This window comes from Maniola hyperantus, chromosome 21 (genome assembly GCF_902806685.2).
Source record: "Maniola hyperantus chromosome 21, iAphHyp1.2, whole genome shotgun sequence".
In the NCBI taxonomy this organism is placed as follows: Eukaryota; Metazoa; Arthropoda; class Insecta; order Lepidoptera; family Nymphalidae; genus Maniola; species Maniola hyperantus.
Window position 1 is genome coordinate 9,337,824 of NC_048556.1, and position 18,680 is coordinate 9,356,503.

An 18,680-nucleotide genomic window follows, 5' to 3' on the forward strand; every position below is an offset into this window, starting at 1 on the left:
GCCTCTGACTGTATCTCGATTGTAGCACAACAAATACTATTATTAATATAACAAAATAAGTCACAATGATGTTAGCCAAGGTATTATTGTATTATTATAAACTCGTTACCTGTGATGCCCCATATCATCCTTGCACTAGGGGCAGATGCATGCATAACTGTGTCTACCATAAGCCCCGTAAGTGCGATAGAGAGCGCAACAGACGGCGTTTTGTTGCCCCATTTTATTGTCTCGCAAGCAACGAGTCCTTCATGGCACTATAGACTTAATTGATGTAACATACAATAAAATCTGATTTCTGGAAACTTCCATTCTTGTACATTCTTGAGCGCGTAAGGACGAACGATGCCAGAGACCCTCGTCCTCTTATGATAATATGGTTAACTTGAACACGGTGATTGAGGACAAACAGCACCAAACGCTGCACCAACCCAGCGTCATGCTGAGCCGTGAATTGCCGCATCGGTCACCGTTGCTTGTCTCGTGTCAGTGTGTAACAAATGAATGACAAAGATGTAGGAAATTATTTCGTGATACATTGGTGTACTTATACGCTTTAATAACATATCAGCGATCCATACATTAATACCTAGCGAGTGAAGTAAGCAAGCCTTCGTGCGCGAACTGCTTATATAGTCTATTGGAATAGATGTTACTTGAAATAGTATTTAAGAATTTGCTCTTTACTGTGCTGTTTCCACCAAACATCAACGTAATACAATGAGTGACTGCGAAGATGTACATTAACATGAACCGATATTTAGCATTTACAATCAGCATGTCATTTTAGATCTACTTTAAAGGGTCTATACAACTTCTAGCTACTACGTACCGAATTCAGCAAGACATAATTAATATATCATAACGGAATACGTCAATTATAAGAACTTTAATTTGAATTTAAGTAACCCTTGAACATTAGTGAGTATCTGCTAGAACAGGTAAAGTGATTTCCAACCATGATATCTACTTCTGTACCTCTATTCTGTAGATAAATCTATTATTATTAATAAAAAGGATACACCCTTTCCACTTGCCGACCCCGAATTAGTCTGCTTGTTTTCCATCAAATTAACTAGACTCGCTCTTGTCACCATCGCGACCCGATCAGTTGCTGAAGTTCATACTGAAGATCACCGTCCACTCGCATCGGGATTATCGAATCAGGTTTTACCAGACTATTATTGTTCGTCATTTTTCAGACGCTTCGTCAGCCGTTTTCCAATTCGTTTGTTGGTTCTTACTAGGACCAGCTTTTGTCACCGGAATACGATCCATTGTTTACGTCAGTATTGCCACCTTCCATTTGTCATTCTTGATTCCTTATTCTTAGGTCTATATTATAGTCAATGCTGCCCTCCTTTGGCACGATTGCTACAAAATCAAAAATTTCCACTTGCTGTATGTCACAATTGGGACATGAATTAAATTTTCCAATAACAATATGTCTCATTTGGAACATATAAAATAGACAACCTTTGACACAATTGGGACAAGTTATATTACATAAACTATTCTCAGTAATTACCGCTTATCACACCAGGAATAAGTCCATACATAAGTCGGTATTCTTTTCTCCCATTTGCCACTTGGTTCATCATAAAATATTCTCAGGAATCACCGCTTATCACACGAGGAATAAGTCCATACATAAGTCGGTATTCGTTTTTCCTATTTGCTTGTTGGCTTATCATAAACTATTCTCAAGAATCACCGCTTATCTCACCAGGAATAAGTCCATACATAAGTCGGTATTCTTTTCTCTCATTTGCCGGTTGGTTCATCATAAAATATTCTCAGGAATCACCGCTTATCACACCAGGAATAAATCCATACATAAGTCGGTATTCTTTTCAACTATTCTCAGGAATCACCGCTTATCGCACCAGGAATAAGTCCATACATAAGTCGGTATTCGTTTCCCTTATTTGCTTGTTAGGTTACCATAAAATACTCTCAAGAATCGCCGCTTATCACACCAGGAATAAGTCCATACATAAGTCGGTATTCTTCTCTCTTATTTGCTCGTTAGGTTATCATAAAATACTCTCAAGAATCACCGCTTATCACACCAGGAATAAATCCATACATAAGTCGGTATTCTTTTCAACTATTCTCAGGAATCACCGCTTATCGCACCAGGAATAAGTCCATACATAAGTCGGTATTCGTTTCCCTTATTTGCTTGTTAGGTTATCATAAAATACTCTCAAGAATCACCGCTTATCACACCAGGAATAAGTCCATACATAAGTCGGTATTCTTCTCTCTTATTTGCTCGTTAGGTTATCATAAAATACTCTCAAGAATCACCGCTTATCACACTAGGAATAAGTCCATACATAAGTCGGTATTCTTTTCAGATATTCTCAGGAATCACCGCTTATCGCACCAGGAGTAAGTCCATACATAAGTCGGTATTCGTTTCTAATATTCTCAGGGATCACCGCTTATCGCACCAGGACTAAGTCCATACATAAGTCGGTATCCTTTTCTCTTATTCACTGGTTGTCAGTTCGTTTAGAGTCTAAAAATAATAATCACATTCATAACAATGACACGTTATATCATAACAATATTAAACACCATTTTTTTTTTTTATTAGCTTCCCCAAGACAGCCACCAGAAGCGATTATTTGTGTACAGTCAATAGAATGAATATTATAGTGTCAACGTTTATGGCAAACCCGCTAAGTGTTTGCTCCCTTAATATCTCATTTGATTAATCTTCTTCTTAATTTGCTTTATGGCTTTCAGTAATTTGATTAATGATTTGAAAGACTAGTTATCGAGACTATTGAACTCAACACTCAAATCGATATTCTCAACTATTTGTGGAGTATCTACAGTAGTAAACATCTTTAGTTCACCGTGGGCTCTACCGCGGTTGTTTGACAGCTACAATGTCACGATCGCAATCATCTCTGATTGGTTAATGCCCGCCCACTACTGGCCACAATGCATTGCTGCAACAAGAATCGCACAAATTCAGCCAATCAGAACAATAATGATTGATGCAGGTTTTAGACAATCGCCCTACGTGTAATGTCTGCAGGTGATAATAATTGTGCAACTCGTTTGAAATTTTAATATAATTTAAGGGCACACACACAAGAGACAAATCCGTCTTTTGTTTATAATAATTATATTAATAATTTATTTATTTAGTAAAAATATGCATCTCATAAGCTCCTTTTTCCAAAGTCAAATGGCTAGTCAAAATTTGGGCAGTAAAGGTAGGGAATCCGTTTCTCCACTATTTATCCGATGGGGCTTGCAAGGTTAAGATTTACACTTCTCTGTATACTGACAATTTCATTTCTTATTTCAGATCTAAACCTAAGTCAGAGATCGAATTATTCGTGCATTATTTATACCCGAGAAACAACGATATGATAAAATTATGTGTTAGTAGGCTATATAAAGAAATACAACAATCCAGACCCTGTTATACATAACATTGCCACAGTCATTGCCGCTTCATTTAATAACACCTTCGTAACTCTCTTTTGTTATTAGAGACACATGTTTTAAAGTTTCCTTTACTCGTACATAAAAATTGAACTTCGTAACTTAGTATTTCTTTCTAATTTCTATTATTACAGCAGATAGTATCATCTATTAAGTTGGTAAGCCAATCCAATAATAACAACAGTAAATATGATGTACTTGGTAGTTAACCTGTTGTTCAGTGTGTGTTTTTCCGAGGTAGTAAGTACCTAAAGGCTTTGATTTATGAAAGCAGATTGTACAACAAGGGCACCAAACAAGCCACTTGAGCCGAGTTATAAACACTGATTTTCACTTCGATTGCGAGGAAATGTAACAATATAATATTACTATAAGTACATATCTATAGATTGACCGAAAAGAGTAGGGATTAAATGAGGGTGCTGTAATGAGTTTGTAGGTAGGTATAGGTCGCAACCTCAATACAAGTGCAAAAGTTCACTGGCACCATAGAAATTACATAAATTCTTTCTCATCCATATGTCATTCAGAGAGACTGTTGTTTACCTCTAAATACCTTGTGTATAACAGCATGAAACGCACTTTAGTCCTCTTATAGCCTGCGTAAAATAGAACCTTACGAGCATGAGAAGTGGAAACGTGTTTTTATTTTATTATTATTTTTATTTTCCAAATTCTAAAAATCACGAATGCATGTCATCTATTAGTATAAGAGGATGTCAGCTACTAGTGACTTTATATGAATGTGATAGCTCACATAATTTTACCTTTTTTAATTATAAAACTCTAAGAACATTTGAAAGAACCACTGTTATGCTGATAAATAAATATTTTAATTCAAGTCCATTTATTTATTTTCATCTGATCTGATCAGTTAAATTCACTTTAGGTTAATATAATAATGATTCAATTCATTTTCCTTTCATAACCTCACCTCTCCTTAAATGGTGGTTGCAGCAAATGTAATTTATAATTTCCACAAGGGTGAGCAAACGGAACAAAAGTACATACTAGCACTTAATATAAATTTTATTGGTATAAGAATCAAATAAAATTCCAACATCCACATGGCTACTTTCGTGAGCATGAGTGTTGTATGTCTTTCTGTTTCTGGTATGTACATAGTTAGATTAATTCAAACCTGATATTTCATACCCTATACTTACTAGGTATTCAAAGTAATCTAATAACTCTAATTTGGTCGAATAAGTAAACCTACAGATTCAAAATAGGTTCAATGTTACCTACTTTATCTAGTGGACCAATTAATTATTTATTAGCTGATCCACCCCAGGTCTAATTTTCCAAAATCTTTTCTTTATGTCCAGTAGTAGCTTAGTAGAGAACTCAAATCATATTTGATTATGCAGGGCCTGCGGGTTGATCTATGTCTGTCAGTACATAATACAGACTATTCAGTCGGTAGATAGGTATTCAATGGGTGCATCTGGCAATCGACTCTATTAGTCTCCCTATCACTGTCTATCATTCTCACAACCATACCATGCCTACCATAGACCCAAATCCAAAAATCTTACATTAAATGGTAGGTAATGAAAACACATGCACCTGACACATATTTCAGGCATTCTATCCTTAAATTGTACTAAAATATTACTATGTGTATAGTTAAGTATGTAATTATTTAATTAAAGAAGAATAACTACTCATATTGAGACTATTCAATTCAAAGTTTTAAGACTTTATTTTAGTTACTAGGTAAACTAGATTTGCCTCAATTAACCATAGTAGTATTCAGATGTTTCTTACCTTCTTATTACTGTATTACATAACAATACCTTGAGGTTACAGCCTCCATCATAATGAGGCAGGCCGGGATGGCTTTTTTTTCTTTTGTATCATTACAACAGGCCTCACACCAAGAGTTACTGTGTTCTTATCCGATCCATGCAGGTACATGACTGCTTCCAATCACAACTTGAAGGTTATGTGCACTTCTCCACCACAGATGCAGGCCAAAACCACTTGTTCATCTCACATTCGTCGACCTCATCGTCAAGTCGGGGTCACAGGGTCGTGGACATCATCAGAAAAGTTGTCAAAACATGAAAAAAATGGTAACAGTTGAATAATCTCGGAAATATTTCATTTAAGTGACACCAGTATCAAGTACATACCTACTTGATTATATCAGACCCCTGTATATAACCCAAATTTTGCACTAAAACCATTGATTGACCCATTGATGTAGATATGACCGTTGTTATTGTAAGATTATTATTTCTATTTTTAACTAAAGCACATGTACATATTTCTTTTTTTAAAATGATTGTTGAATGATTTAAATTAAGACTTGAATAAAATTATATTGTTAACATTACTTCCTAGATAGATAAAGTTAAGTAGATATTCATTCTAAATTTTCACATTTTATTATGCTATGATAATGTACTATAGGTAATAATTTACACACTCAGTTATTGGTTGAATGTGTTAGATCAAAACAGATTTAAGACCAAATTGTACCACATTCTAGCAAATAAACTCTATTTTTTATATTTCTACACTAGCTCATGTATCAAGTACTTACCTACATAATAATCTAATTGTTTTCTTGATTCTACTTTAATATAGGTAGGTGCCTATTTGGTTTAAAGTATTTCATATCACTTATTACCTTATTTCGATTTTAAAATACAAGGTGTTAGTACTACTCTACTATAACTTCATAGATCAAATCTTGGGCTAGGTATGTCCCTACATAATAATCCATTAAAGCAGTCAGAACAAAACTATAATCCCTTACTTTGAACTCTCAAATAAGTCATAATGCTGATATCTACTTACTATTAATAATTATAGCCTTCACTTACTCTGTTCTAAAAGTATCAATTGGTAATATTGTAACTTATCAAATACCTACTTAGGTATTTTGATGCAGTAATCTAACATTAGGCACTCTTAATATTCACCCATGCTTTAATGAACATCCACTGTAAGAAGGTAAGTACACAGATTCACCGTTTCAATACAACCTATAGATGCATTGGACCCATCGACCTACGTACTTCTGCTTGTTCCAGACAGTGCAAGGTGCTTTCCTCAAACCAATCTCTTGAGTAGTTGCGTTGGAGACAAGCCCTCCAACTCGATACAGGTCTACTCAAGTACTCCCAAAGTAATAGTGTAGCACCATTGCAGTTTGTATATATTTCATTTTCACTTTGTTATTCGTTCAGGTAGGTTTCTTCATATAATTTCCGATATAAGTACCTAATAAATATGTTGCTATGCGTCTTGTACAGGCACTTTTAACATCTTCCAGGATAGACCCGCATTTTTGGGCATGAATCACATCCAATCTTCTGATATAAACAACTTAACCTCCAATCCGGGTTTATTAGTCTTGGGATGACCCTAATATGAATCAAACGCAGTTCCGATGTCCACAGTCTTATATTCAGGTACACTTGTAACATCCACTTAGTTTATATCTAGCTTAATTAATCACCTAGTACTTATATCTCGCTTAATTACTTTTATCTCGTCCATCTTTTTCTCTCACTGCGTCCGTCCGACGCCGCTACCACTGTCACACCTCCACTCACGGGTGACAGATGGCAGGTTTTCTGTGTTGCCTACAATAGTTAACAGTGACGTTGTGACTTGTGAGTGTATTTTGCTGGACAGCTCGTGAAGTTCCAGCGAAAAGAACAAGAAAGAGAGTAGATCGCTACTGCCCATGATAGCTCGAACTTTATCTCTCGCAGCACCGCTGTCCCGTCGTGACCACGACCCGTGCAATTGGGTTGAAATATCGACAAATAAAAACTTCTAAACTTTAGACCGTTGGCAATGGGTTAGAAGATCTAGTTATCACGCAAAAAGGATCATAGAAGATTATTGGGTAAGAGATTATAAGGCGGCCGAAGGTCTTACCCTTCTTACTTAGTATGTAAATAATAGACCCTAAACTTGAAAAGGGGTCTTCAATGTACTTGTACACGCTTTAAGGGTTAGACAAATAACCCGCGACGAAGCACATAAGGTAGGAAATATTATGACTCGAAAATTTCCATCAACGTCATAATCATCATCAACCCATCGCTGCTACCTCACTACTGAGCACGGGTTTCCTCTTAGAATGAGAATGGTTTGACCATAGTCCACCACGCTGGCCAAGTGCGGTTTGTAAGACTTCTGACACAGCTTTGAAAACATTATGGAGAGCTCTCAGCCATGTAGGTTTCCTCACGATGTTTTTTATCATCGTTAAAGCAAGTGATATATAATTGCTTAAAATGCACATTTAACTCCAAAAAGTTAGATGTGCGTGCCCGGAATCGAACGGCACACCGCCCCTGAACAGGAGGCGGATGTCTTAACCACTAGGCTATCACCGCCTTTTTGCTGCTTGCCGGACTACTACCGGTTATTTCAAAAACTTTCACATCAATAATCTGCACATTGATGCTTTGGCTTGCCCAATCTAGTACTTAGCGGCGTCCGCGGAAGCAATTCGCAGCATGCGTATATTTGCTTCGAGTTATTCACTCGTTGACGTTATGGCAGCAGCGTATGACGCCAAAGCGTCTAAAGTGGCTTCTAGTGATTTAAATTAATATTAAAAATCTAAATATATAAAAGGAAAAGGTTACTGACTGACTGACTGACTAACTGATCTACCAACGCACAGCTCAAACTACTGGAAATTTGGCATGCAGATAGCTATTATGACGTGCGCATCCGCTAAGAAAGGATTTTTGAAAATTCAACCCCTAAGGGGGTGAAATAGGGGTTTGAAATTTGTGTAGGCCACGCGGATGAAGTCACGAGTATAAGCAAGTATTATATGTATAATCCGCCTGCTTCTATACAAAAATATTATAATTATATTGAGTAGGCACAAACACCAAAATGTATATTGCAAAGTGGGCTCCCGCGTTCAGCGATATTACACGTTATATACAATTCCTTGAACTACAATGTACACGTATTCTGTGTTATTCTGCCATACTTTGCCGTCGCGCTTTGTATTCGACCAAGGCTTTAATGTTCTCGCAGACGGGTTTTATCGAAGGGTCGCTTCGAAAGGTCAAATTGGCTGAAAAATTACAATGGGCTTTACCCTTTAATATGTGGCAAGTAAATTTAAGTAATATCTTGCTGAACACATTTAAAAGACTTCACAACTTCTTTAATCTTCATAATACATAGAACTTTTTGTTTTTCACGTTGTAACTTAGAGAAACTTGTTAGGTACCTACCAGACTAGTCAATTTTAATAATATTTGGTAAAGAGATAGCATGTACTACCCTTTATTGTAGGTATATGGATTTTCCCTTGGGTTTTTAAAAAACCTAAATCCATGTAGATGAAGTCGCTAGCATCGTTTAATCAGTATCTCAGGCCTCAGTACCCATATTATAAATGTGAATGTGTATTTGTTTGTTGATTTGTTGGTTCATTGGTTTGTTGGTTTATTGATTTGTTGGTTTGTTGCTTTGTCTTTCAATCACGTCGCAACGGAGTAACGGATTGACGTGATTTTTTGCATGGATATAGGTTTTTTTTAAAGAATATTAGCCATGTTAAATGACTAATATTCCCTTTACCTCTCCAACTAAGCGTCAAGCTTGTGCTAGGTGTAGGTTCGACAATAGTGCAACGGGCGGGGTTTGAACCGTCGACCTTTCTGTTTTCAGTCCACTCTTTTACCGGTTGAGCTATTGAGGCTCTAGTTAAAGACCTGGAGTGTGACATAGGCTACTTTTTGTCCCAGACAATCAAAGAGTTCCCACAGGTTTTTTAAACATAATTCCACGCAGAAGAAGTCGCGGTAGTATTAATATAAAGTAAAGGTATGCAAATTTTAATTTTCCTCTAAATGCAAAATGTCTGCGCCAGGCGAGCTAAATGAAAAAAGAAAACAGAGCACAAATGAAAAATAATGGTTCCTGACTGTAAAGCTGGTTGGTCCCCAGGGGAAACCAGTGGACAAATTCTTTTTTATAAACCAGCTTTTGCCATACGGATTTTACAGAAGCTCCAAACCTTGGCTTTTTAAGGTTTCGTAATTTATCAAGACCCCTGTATCACTTGCTCTAAGTGTAACATCAAGTTGTAAGCAAAAACGAGTTGCAACTTGCAACAATGATTCCTCTTGTCTATAGCTCGGGGCAAGTGCCTATAGTCCGCGACAGGTCGAGATGGCAATCGGGCTATGAGTCGGGGGGACGCTCCGCGCACGTCACGCCCGCTGTCTCGCACCGGGCTGGCGCGGGGGCTTTGCGGATGTGCGGGGTATCCCCGCCCCGATTGCTATCTCGACCTGTCGCGTTCTATAGATACATAGACGTTTTACAAGGGTTAAGTACCGACAAGTTGTTCAAAGATTAGTTAAAAGCTATTACACAAACTGTATCCAGCTATCTGCTGTTAACAGTCACTAAAGTCGTAGATCGTCCGCGAATAATGGCGCCAAGCCAGCCGGGAATAGGCAACAGTTCGCACTAATTGCCTATCAGCACTTTCGGCTAAATTGCCGCTATCGCCTACAAGTGCCTACAACTTGCGTGACTTATAGTTTCTGATTTACAGTTTGACTTTGAGAGGACTTAAAAGTAAAAAGCTTTTAGCGAATGTTGCTTTTATCTCTCCATGCCTCTGATAGTAGGTACAGTACGCGGCAGAAAGTAATGTACATCGACCTTTAGAAAGAGACAGGAGATTTGTAGAGCATTGTGTCTGTCGTTGAGACCGACAAAACGTCACATAGGAATGAGTGACAGAGAAAACGCTCTACATGAAATGTCATTCTAAAGGCCGATGAAAGTACATTACTTTCTGCCGCGCAAAAATAAAATTAGCACTTTAAAACATCATATTTTTTGGATCTACAGTACCTACATTATTTTTAAAAGACCTATTTAACGATACCCCACACTATGGGGTAGACGAGACCAAAAAAAATCATCCCCACTTTACATGTAGGGGAGCTACCCTAAAAAAATATATTTATACCAATTTTATTTCACCACTTTGTCGGCATGTTAATATTTATTTCCATGCCAAATTACAGATTTCTAGCACTAATAGTCTCTGAGATTAACCGAGGACGGACGGACAGACGGACAGACGGACGGGCATGGCGAAACTATAAGGGTTCCTTGTTTACTACGGAACCCTAAAAAGCTAGTGTGAATTCACTGGTACGTACGATCAACCGCACACTTGGTTATTCCTGCGTCATTAGGCGACCTGAATTCAGGTCAATTCGGTAATGCAATTATCTCACCTGATACAATTTGTGGTTTCCTGTTTTACGACTATTTAGCTATGTAGACAAGTAACATTGAATTATTTTTAGGGTTCCTTACCCGAAGGGTTGCCACCTTGATGGACTAGCTATGGTTGACCAGCCTGGTGGACTATGGCGAAACCCTTCTAATTCTGAGAGAAGATCGATGCTCAGTAAGAAAGAAAGAAAGGAAAAACGTTTATATTTGAAAGCTCAAGTAATGCCACACATTACTTACCAATCTGAGCCTCAATAGCTCAACTGGTAAAGGAGTGGACTGAAAACCGAAAGGTCGACGGTTCAAACCCCGCCCGTTGCACTATTGTCGTAGCACAAGCTTGACGCTTAGTTGGAGAGGAAAGGGGAATATTAGTCACTTAACATTGCTAATATTTTTTTTTTTTTTTTAATATACCTACGGGTTTGGTTATCTTACCAATGATTCTTCTTGGTTGGTTACCTCTAATACTTACTTGAACGTTAAAACCAAAAGACCTCAAGCAGAAGAAGCTTCGGAATATACTATGTCGTCTGTGGCACAATCCGGAAAAAGTCACAGTAGTGAGATAGGTTGATGATGATGACGATGATGTGGATTTCAGCCAGTCAGTTCCTTCTTTTATATTTTGCAGGAAGAATATAAAGATACCGCCGAAATTCCTTAACACGTGTTGCGGAAGGAATATTTATAAGTCAAGGAAAACCTTCAATATATTCGATATTTGATGCCACGATGAATAAAACGGGGCAAAAAGTGGCCATGGATATTTCATATTCGGGTGTTCGAAGATAGCACGACTTGAATACGAAGTTGTATAAAGGTCTGTACGCACCTGAGCTGCGCTGCGCGGCACAGAGCGTCAAAATATTATTTCTATCATTTTGTAGGGCGCATATCGCACTAGAGCGGCGCTGCACAGCGCTTTACTGCGCGTTGCTGCGCGTCGCGGCTGGGAGAATAGTGTGAAGCACAGCGCAGTAATGCGCTGTGCAGCGACGCCAGTGCAACATACCCAGCGGTGCGTCTCGTCGCTTCAGTATGCGTACGGCGCTCGGATAAGATTAGGTATTTAATGTACATAGTACACAGGCGTGATAGACCTCAAAATAAATAACATAGTTTTAATTTTTGGCACAAGACGTGATCCTTATGCTTTTAGAAGTATATCCTCAAAAGTCCCAACCCCTAGGATGTCGGCTTCCACCCTTTCCCTCTTCACTGTCGCTCATCTTAAGATGTTGTTGCTCGTACGCGAACGGGTATAGAAGTGACGCGCAAGTGACGCGAGCTGTCGCTTACTGCAGTTGTAGTGCGATAGGTACAGTCAAGCGGCCTGAAGTGACGCGCTCTGCAGCGACGCGAAGCGCAGCTCAGGTGCGTAAGCAGCTTTATTAGATCATCGGCTGCTGGCTCAAGAGGTGCAAGGCTCAAGACAACACAAGACCAGCTATAGACTAAGAGCCAGCGTGGGCCAGACCTTCGTAATTTTATAAAAACTAAAAGTTTCTCGGCGTATTGTTTTCGAATAAATGTCCTAATTGACATTCGCGCGATGGTCGCATCGTTTACTCGCGCGATGACCGCGTAATCGCGTTGTATTAGGACGACGCCTTAGACTTATCCACGCGTACAATGTCGTGGGCATCAGCTAATAGAAAACACTAGCTTATGCTCGTGACTTTATCCGCGTTGACTACACAAATTTCAAACACCTGTTTCACCTCGGGGTATAATTTTCGAAAACCCTTTCTTAGCGGATGCCTTCGTCATAACAGCTATCTGCAAGCCAAACTTCAGCCCGATCCGTCCAGTAGTTTGACCTGTGCGTTGATAGATCAGTCAGTCAGTCAGTCATTCACTCAGCCAGTCAGTCAGTCAGTCAACTTTTCCTTTTATATATTTAAGAAAAATAAGTTCAAGTGACTCATATTGCATAACAATTTTTTCAAACTATAGGTCTCAATTAACTGTAGCATGTAACATAATATAACTGCCTGACGGATTCTTATAATTCAAATATGTTTATTCCTAACGATGCCTTTAGATCGCTCAATAAGACTTTCTTATCATAGCGACAGGTGCTAACGAGGAAGCCCGCGTCTCGTTATCAGTAAAAGCTCGCAACATTGCTTTTTATTATGGTCTAGCCCGCACTGTGAAATAAAACTGCCCGAATTATTATTTTGGAATTTAGTAGCTTTACTCGGCTGTGTTTGTTGTAGGCTTTCTCTCAGGTTGCCTTAGGACCCTGGTAGTTTTAGTTTTAAGTTTAAAAAGAAATAAAGCAAAATGTTTATTTTGTGCCATATTATCCATACTAACTTTACTATTACCTACTATTACCATTTACTATTTACTACTTTACTACATCTAAATATATAAAAGGAAAAGGTGACTGACTGACTGACTGACTGACTGACCTATCAATGCACAGTTCAAACTACTGGACGGATCGGGCTAAAATTTGCATGCAGATAGCTATTATGACGAAATGATTTTTGACAATTTATTTGCTAAAGGGGTAAAACAGGGCTTATTATTAAGTTATCCAATTTATGTTTAATTTTTTTTCATAATAATAGCAAGCAAAGAGCAAGCAATCCTGTAGGGCGATTGTCTAAAACCTGCATCAATCATTATTACAATCTCAATTGATCTGATTGGCTGAATTTGTGCGATTCTTGTTGCAACAATGCATTGTAGCCAACAGTTAGCGAGGCTTTTAACCAATCAGAGATGATTGCGATCGTGACATTGTAGCTGTCAAACAACCGCGGTAGGGCCACTGATGTTAAGTGATAACCACCGCTAATAAAAATTTACATCACCAGAGGAACCGCTAATGCGTTGCAAAATTGCCGGCCTTTGAGAAATTTGCTGAGCCGCCCGGTGCCCCTTGAATAACCCCATGTTAAAATCTAGTGGGAACACCGCCGATGGGAGTTGGTTCCACAATTGGTGTGTTTATCCTCTTTTATCTTGAAAATATTTATTTAAGTACTTAAATATTTTGGAGTTTAGTTATATTTTTAGTAAGCTTTGTACAACAACATCATCATCATCATCATCAACCGATAGACATCCACTGCTGGACATAGGTCTCTTGTAGGGACTTCAACACGCCACGGTCTTGCGCCGCCTGAATCCAAAGGCTCCCTGCGACTCGTCCGTCCACCTAGTGGGGGGTCTTCCAACACTGCGTTTTCCGATGCAAGGTCGCCATTCCAGCACCTTGGGACCCCAACGTCTATTCGGTTTTACGAACTAGTGCCCTGCCCATTGCCACTTCAGCTTCGCAAACCGTTGAGCTTTGTACAGAGTAGGTATCTTAATTATTTTTTTAAAATTCAGATACAAGTTAGCCCTTGACTGCAATCTCACCTGGTGGTAAGTGACAATGCAGTCTAAGATGGAAGCGGGCTAACCTGGAAGGGGTATGGCAGTTTTTAATAACCCCATGCCCCTTGGTCTACACGGCATCGTACCGGAACGCTAAATCGCTTGGCGGCACGGCTTTGCCGGTAGGGTGGTAACTAGCCACGGCCCAAGCCTTCCACCAGACTAGACCAAAAATTTAGAAATTATGAAATTCCAAATCCCTGCCAGGAATCGAACCCGGGACCTCCCACTAATAAGACCACAGCGCATTACCACTGCGCCAGGGAGGTCCTCAATTAAGAACTTCTAACAGCTTATTTACTGGATGTTGGCGAAGTCTTTACAATATAATCAGGTCAGTAATAATTGCTCTAGCGCGGTTTTTGAGAATGCAAAACACGTATTCAAAGTCGCATAACTAGCTGGGTATACTGCAAAGCGAAGCGCTTAGGCTCGAGACATATTGACACAGAGTTGAAACGTAGCGAGGCGTATTTTTAGTGAAGTGAACATTAACTCCAAAACATTAACTCACCAGTGACCGTGATTAATGGCCTCATCTGGTCACAGAAGGGCTGGCTCATTTTTGGGCAACGGATCAGCTTGGCCATCCAGCGCGCAAATGCAGCTAGTATTCTTGACACCATTCCACGCGGGCATGATTTGTACAGTAATTAGATAAGGCTAGCGATAAGTTTTATCAAAATATATAAAACTAGCTTTATATATACCTAGCTATAATTTCAAACCCCTATTTTACCCACTTAGGGTTGTCTTTTCAAAAATCCTTTCTTAGCGGATGTCTACGTCATAACAGCTATCTGCATGCCAAATTTCAGCCCGATCCGTCCAGTAGTTTGAGCTATGTAAGTACTTGTAACAGTTTATTCGAATAAAAAAGATTTTTATTTTTATTTATTTTATTTTTTATGCGTTAATATATCAGTCAGTCAGTCACCTTTTTCTTTTATATATTTAGATTAAAAGGTGACTGACTGACTGACTCGTCTATCAACGCACAGCTCAAACTACTCGACGGATCGGGCTGAAATTTGGCATGCTGATGGCTATTATGCCGTAAACATAATATAAGAACGGATTTTTGAAAATTCAACCAGTGCGATGAAATAGGGGTTTGGAACTTGTATAGCCCACGCGGACGAAGTCGCAAGCATAAGCGAAGTAATATATTTTTAATATGATATGGATGAGGAAGGCTGAGGACCGTGTTTGGTGGCGCGCTCTTGGAAAGGCCTATGTCCAGCAGTGGACGCATACAGTCTGATGGAATGGAATGGAAAATTGCCATAATAAATATGTACCTACATGGATTTTTAGGGTTCCGCACCTCAAAAGGAAAAACGGAACCCTTATAGGATCACTTTGTTGTCTGTCTGTCTGTCTGTCTGTCTGTCAAGAAACCTACAGGGTACTTCCCGTTGACCTAGAATCATGAAATTTGGCAGGTAGGTAGAACTTATTGCTGACATTTGGGGAAAAATCTGAAAACCGTGAATTTAGGGTTAGACTTAGATCACACAAAAAAAATTAAATTGTGGTCATGAACTAATAATTAGTAGTTTCAACTTTCGAAGTGAGTGACTATATCAAGTGGGGTATCATATGAAAGGTCTTCATCTGTACATTCTAAAACAGATTTTTATTTATTTTTATGCATCACAGTTTTTGAATTATCGTGCAAAATGTCGAAAAAATACGACTGTAGTACGGAACCCTCATTGCGCGAGCCTGCTTGGCCGGTTTTTTTTAGATACAGAGCAATGTTAGTGTGAGTTAGTGTCTGCGTGTCTGAGTTAGTTATAATGTTATTATGTTATCTATTATTGACACTGGACACACATTAGGTAGAAGGCCAAACTATTACATACAAGTACCATAGTTATCTTACATCTCTTAATATCCGGAGAGCCAGCTTGCGTATAAACGTTTATGGTCCAAAGAGAGCAAAATGACGATAAAAGCTATGGCCGAACCTGTTTAAAAGGTTTCTTGGAGCTTATTCAACGAGAAATACACTTCTAACTAGTTCTGTAGTAACGTTTGGTGAGACGTAAAATCTTATACTACGGGTACAGAATCTGTACCCGTAGTATAAGATTTTACGTCTCACCAACGTTGCTAGAATTCGAGAGTCGAAACACAATAACATCAAAGTAAAATGGACCTAAAGAGCCTTGAATTGAAGTCAAATATTCAATGCCACTGATTTTAATTTCGCAATGTTTCCGCTTGGACCGCTGGCTTTAGAAGGTGAGACGTAAAATCTTAGACTACGGGTACTGTTCAATCCCCATCGTTTAGATTACTATTATTTCGTCGATAGCTCAAGGCTGAAAGGAGTGGACCGTAAACCAAAAGGTCGCCGGTTCAAACCCCACCCGTTGCACTATTGTCGTACCTACTCCTAGCACAAGAAGAGGAATATTAGTCAGCAATTAACTTGGCAAATATTGTTTAAGTTTTTGTATTTCGATGTATCGATTTTAAACTTTAACGGCGGATCAATATTATAATAGGTATTGTTAAGACTTTGAAGGGGTTCCGGTTGATAAAAAATATATCACCAGTGAGGGTATCTACCCTATCTAAGTATAGCAGATTTGTAGAGCGTTGTCCCTGTCACTGAGACCGATAAAACGTCATATAGGTATGAGTGACAGAGACAACGCTCTACAAAGCCGAAATGTCATTCTAAAGGCCGATGTACATTACTTTCCGCCGCGTTCTGTACGTTATATAGAGTATGTATCTACAATCTAAAATCTCTAGTTTGTAGACCTAAGTACGTTGATAATAATTAGGTTAATCAATTTGACCTTTTAGATAATTTACACATATCTACCTACGAGCGGTAGTAATAGTACGTTTATGATATAATATTTATTCTTATCTTGTTTCCAGTAGGTCTCTACTATCTATCATCAAGGTTGGTAAAGCTCGTTCACCATCTTATTAAACTTTAAGCACTTTTCTTTTCATTAACAAAATAAAATGCCTACACCTTATCTGCCATGTCACGTATCTGCCATTGCGGAAGGGAGAAGTAGAATAAATACGTATGGTTCATAAAAATGTATTTAATTCACTACGAATAATAATAATTCTAAATATATAAAAGGAAAGGGCATTTACTTATTATATCACTGGGAAAGGTGACATACAGCTCAAACTACTGGACGGATCGGGCTGTAATTCAGCATGCAGATAGCTATTATAACGTAGGCATCCGCTAAGAAAGGATTTTCGAAAATTCAACCCCTGAAGGGGTGAAATAGGGGTTTGAAATTTGTGTAGTCCACGCAGACGAAGTCGCGAGCATAAGCTATGATTAATATAAATACTTACGGTCATACTTCACCTATGACCTATCTGACTTTCGAAATGTGTAGGTACCTATTATTATAGTTAATTTAGTTGTGGGTCACATACCAAAATTCAAACTTTTAGATCTGCAAGAGATAAGTTTTATAGCTCTGCAAGCATTTTCCGTGCCTTTTAATATTTTAGTATCTGTGTAGCATCCATATCAGTATCCCTACTGATAATAATAAATATACCTATTATGATATTCTTATGTTAGGTCAAGTGCGTGTTAGAACACGCATAAGGAAGGGTTCCGTATTCATGCTAGTTACATAAACAAACACTAAAAGCCCCTTACAAAATGTCAGATTAAAAAAAACACTAAAGTTTGTGTTGTGGCGTCATAATTACTGCTTCAATGTGTTGCTACCATAACTTCAAAGTCACGATTGTTAGGGTTCCTTTGAAAAATAAGGGAAATAAAAAAAACATGGGCGGCAGTAATCACTTAACACCAGGTGACCCACCTGCTCGTTTGCTCGCTATTTTCATTTTAAAAAAACCTACAGGGTACTTCCCGTTGACCTTTTTTTTTTTTTTTTTTTTTTTCGTAGGAGGGGAAAATCCTCATGGACATAGTGCCGGACTCCTACCGACTAAAAACCCCTCCTTTCTTCAAGCAATAACGTTCCCGCCTTGTTGGCCTACCATTACTGCCGCGGTCTGACTCATCTTCCTTCTCTTTCGTCTTTCTCTTTTCTTTCCATTATGATTTCTATATATCTCTGGATTGTCACCCACTTCTTTTTCTCTTCCAGAATAGTATTTACGAGGCTCTCCACCCTAAACTCGTCTCCCAGCTCGTCCACGACATTCTTTCTTTCTACCTCAAACTGAGGACACCGGAACAATGTATGTTCCGCATCGTCTATTGGTTCAATGCAGTACATACATTTACTACTGTCCCTTTTTTTTATACGCTCTGTGTACTGCATAAACACCCCGTGTCCTGTGAAACATTGTGTCATCCGGAACGTCAGTACACCGTGTTTCCTGGATACCCAGCTCTTTATATCTCTAATCAGCCTATGTGTCCATCGTCCATTTGCGGACTGGTCCCATTCTTCTTGCCATCTAAGCAGGGTTCTTTCTCTGGCAGCTCTTCTTGCATCTGGCAATTTTAATCCATAGCTTTCTGATCTTTCCCTCGCCAGGAGATGAGCTGGGATTAAATTCGCCAGTAC